The sequence below is a fragment of the Octodon degus genome, unplaced genomic scaffold (assembly GCF_000260255.1).
Source record: "Octodon degus isolate 3935 unplaced genomic scaffold, OctDeg1.0 scaffold00018, whole genome shotgun sequence".
NCBI lineage: Eukaryota > Metazoa > Chordata > Mammalia > Rodentia > Octodontidae > Octodon > Octodon degus.
This window is the reverse complement of record NW_004524594.1, coordinates 23,867,384-23,871,244: the sequence shown is the minus strand read 5'-3', so window position 1 is coordinate 23,871,244 and position 3,861 is coordinate 23,867,384. Positions and strand designations below refer to the sequence as shown.

Sequence of the window (3,861 nt, the reverse complement as noted above, 5' to 3'; positions counted from 1 at the left end):
TCCCTTGGCCTCCCACAGTGCTGGAATTGTAGATCTGTGTCAACACACCTAACTGCAGCAGCCTCTTAATGGTTGCCATACTCAAAGCAAGTTGAAGATAGTGATTGCATTTGTGTGTGTGTATGTGTATTTAGGAGAGGATCTACAAAGTCCTCAGGGTCTTAGTGCATAGATCGGACTCTTAGTGATTCTCCTGTTTTCAGCATCCCAAGCTGTGGGATTACAGGTGTGCGCCACCATACCCAGGATCAATCCCAGTCTCAGTACACCCCAGGGGCGGGGTGGGCATGGCACTCCATGGAACTCCAGCCACTGTGCTCTGCCTAAGCAGATGCTTTAATCTGCTGAGCTATCTGGCCAGCCTATGACTGTACCTTTTAACTCACAATTTTACACTCATGCTTAAACTTATAGGCTAAAATCATAAATGAAAAGAAACCTACTTTACTTTTTCCTTATAGCTATTAACATCCTACAGCTTCAACCAAGGTAAATGGCCTTGTCTTTATATATTTAGGGGTGGTTCTTAAAATTGTCAGGTAATAGGATATATAAATAATGTCAGGTTGGAGCTGGGGAGATAGCTCAGTAGAATAAGCACTTACCTGGCATGTGTAAGGGCCTGAGTTCAATCCCCAGTTTTGAAAAAAAAATAATAATAATATTAGGTTATAGGAGACAATGTGCTATTTCTAGAACATTGAGGTTAAGTCAGAATTCTAGTAAGGATACTGTCGTTTCATTTTCTGTTGCTGTAGTAGAATATCTGAGACTGGATATTTTATAAAGGAAAGAAGTTTGGGCTGGGGAGATGGCTCAGTAGAATAAGCGCTTCCCTGGCAAGTGCAAGGGTCTGAGTTCAATCCCTGGTTCCGGAAAAAAAAAAATTAAAAAAAAAGAAGTTCATGTAACTCAGGAGGCAGAAAGTCCAGGATTGTGCTAATGAGCCTGGCAAGGGCCTCAAGGTGCACCCTGTGTAACAGCGGAAGAGGACCAGGCAAGAATCAAGGGACAGCCTTGACATCTGACAATACACTCTCATAGTGTCTGGTCCAGTCCTATGGGAAAGGCATTAATTCTTCTTCGTGATGAAAAATTCCCTTTTCAAGGCCCTACTATAATATAATCAGTGTGACTTTTCTGCTGGTGGACACCGCGGAAGAAGCATCATCAGGCTCTCTTCCGACTGCCATCATGTCTAAGTCAGAGTCTCCCAAGGAGCCTGAACAGCTACGGAAGCTCTTCATTGAGGGGCTGAGCTTTGAAACAACTGATGAGAGTCTGAGGAGCCATTGTGAGCAATGGGGAACACTCACAGACTGCATGGTAATAAGAGTCCCAATCACCAAGCTTTCCAGGGGTTTTGGGTTTGTCACTTAGGCCACTGTGGAGGAGGTGGATGCAGCCATGAATGCAAGCCCACACAAAGTGGATGGAAGAGTTGTGGAACCAAAGAGAGCTGTCTCAAGAGAAGATTCTCAAAGACCAGGTGCCCACTTAACGGTGAAGAAGATCTTTGTTGGTGGCATTAAAGAAGATACTGAAGAACATCACCTACGAGATTATTTTGAATAATATGGAAAAATCGAAGTGATTGAAATTATGACTGACTGAGGCAGTGGAAAAAAGAGAGGCTTTGCTTTTGTAACCTTTGATGACCATGACTCTGTGGATAAGATTGTCATTCAAAAATACCACACTGTGAACGGCCACAACTGTGAAGTGAGGAAAGCCCTGTCCAAGCAGGAGATGGCTAGTGCTTCATCTAGCCAAAGAGGTCGAAGTGGTTCTGGAAACTTTGGTGGTGGTCGTGGAGGAGGTTTTGGTGGCAATGACAGTTTCGGTCGCGGAAGAAACTTCAGTGGTCGAGGTGGCTTTGGTGGCAGCCGTGGTGGGGGTGGTTATGGTGGCAGTGGAGATGGCTACAATGGATTTGGTAATGATGGTGGCTATGGAGGAGGCGGCCCTGGTTACTCTGGAGGAAGCAGAGGCTATGGAAGTGGTGGACAGGGTTATGGAAACCAGGGCAGTGGCTATGGCGGGAGTGGCAGCCATGACAGTTGTAACAACGGAGGAGGCGGAGGCGGCTTTGGCGGTGGTAGTGGAAGCAATTATGGAGGTGGTGGAAGCTATAACGAATTTGGCAATTACAACAGTCAGTCTTCAAATTTTGGACCCATGAAGGGAGGAAACTTTGGAGGCAGAAGCTCTGGGCCCTACAGTGGTGGAGGCCAATATTTTACCACACCACGAAATCAAGGTGGCTATGGTGGCTCCAGCAGCAGCAGTAGCTATGGCAGTGGCAGAAGGTTTTAAACACTTCCAGGAAACAAAGCTTAGCAGGAGAGGAGAGCCAGAGAAGTGACAGGGAAGCTACAGGTTACAACAGATTTGTGAACTCAGCCAAGCACAGTGGTGGCAGGGCCTAGCTGCTACAAAGAAGACATGTTTTAGACAATACTCATGCGTATGGGTAAAAAACTCGAGGACTGTATTTGTGACCAGTTGTATAACAGGTTATTTTAGTTTCTGTTCTGTGGAAAGTGTAAAGCATTCCAACAAAGGGTTTCAATGTAGACCTTTTTTTGCACTCAGGCTGTTGATTGCTAAATGTAATAGTCTGATCATAATGCTGAATAAATGTGTCTTAAAAAATGTAATCAGTGTGGACCATAGTGTGGCATAAATTTTAGATGGGGTACATAGTTATTAGGTACTAAAAGTCTGAGGGGAAATATATTTCCAGTGGTATAATGTGGTCTCAAAAACACAAGCACAGTATTGACATTTGACACTCAGTACCTGTTGGCAAAAGCTTTGGAATGTTCATTTTCCTCACATAGTCAGACGGTGAGTGATTTAGCCAGAGCTCTGTGTTGGATCTGTTCAGGGTGTTATGTTGGAGAACCTTAGGGGATGGTACTGTTCTGTTTCTGCTGTGCCACAAGCAAATGGTGAAAACTTTTGCCAGAGGTGACAGCGTGGGGTTTTAGACAAGTGGACCTCAAATATCTTTTTTTTTTTTTTTTTGAGGTCAACAGTAAATAGCCAGCCGCTTTTCAAATGGAGTGACATCGTCCCAGGAGGGGCACCAGGTAGAGATGCAAGAAATCCAAGGTCAGCTATAGTTTAATTGCTTTGATGGGCAGGATTTAATCTTTGTGCCCCAGTTTCCCCATCAGTAAAAACGGACTTTAGATTTTGTTGTTTGCCCTGGAAGGGCTCTTGTTTCTGCCCACATTTAGAATTCTATGGCATTTGTGGAGCACGTGCTGTATTTGCTAGTGTGTTCCCAGGAGGGGTTAAGAGATGGATGGCAGGGTTGCTGCTTCTGGTCATGAGCAAGGAGTTGTGGCTGGGGTGTCACAGGACATGCAGTGGCTGTCAGCTCACAGTGCATGAATGGAATGGCTATGTTTGCACTACTTCCAGAAGCTCAGACAACTCCCATGGCCCAGAGGGACCTGGCCTTCACCCTCCTTTCTTCCTCTACTGTCCTTAGCTAAGGCTGGCCCTCTAACAACACATCCATGACTGGGAAGTTTCACATCTTATTAGATCTCTGATTTATTTTTCAACTTCAAGTAAGTTAATTCTTGGTAAACTTTGGTTTCCACATGTTCTGAGAAATTGGTAAAAACAGCCACGTTTATTCTGAAATGATTTTCTGACAGAAAGATGAGTTTTTTTTTCCAGTCCATAGTCCAAGAGGGGCCAAAGGGGCTGCTATGAATAGAGACCCATCTGAATGAGAAAGTCTCAAAGGACAGCTCCAACTCGATAGCTCTGTGCCTTTTACTGCTAGAACCTGGAAGCAGGGCTCAAAGAAAAAAGGCATCTGGGAAGGGACTCGTATAAAGG

The 3,861-nt window shown here is 44.8% G+C and overlaps 1 pseudogene across 1 annotated transcript; it reads left to right on the top strand.

Annotated features, from left to right (window-relative positions):
• The first annotated feature begins 1,159 nt into the window (after positions 1–1,159).
• Positions 1,160–2,601, top strand: LOC101576708 (annotated as a pseudogene). Its single transcript, XR_002820238.1, has one exon. The product of XR_002820238.1 is annotated as a heterogeneous nuclear ribonucleoprotein A1 pseudogene (transcript).
• The last annotated feature ends 1,260 nt before the right edge of the window (positions 2,602–3,861 follow it).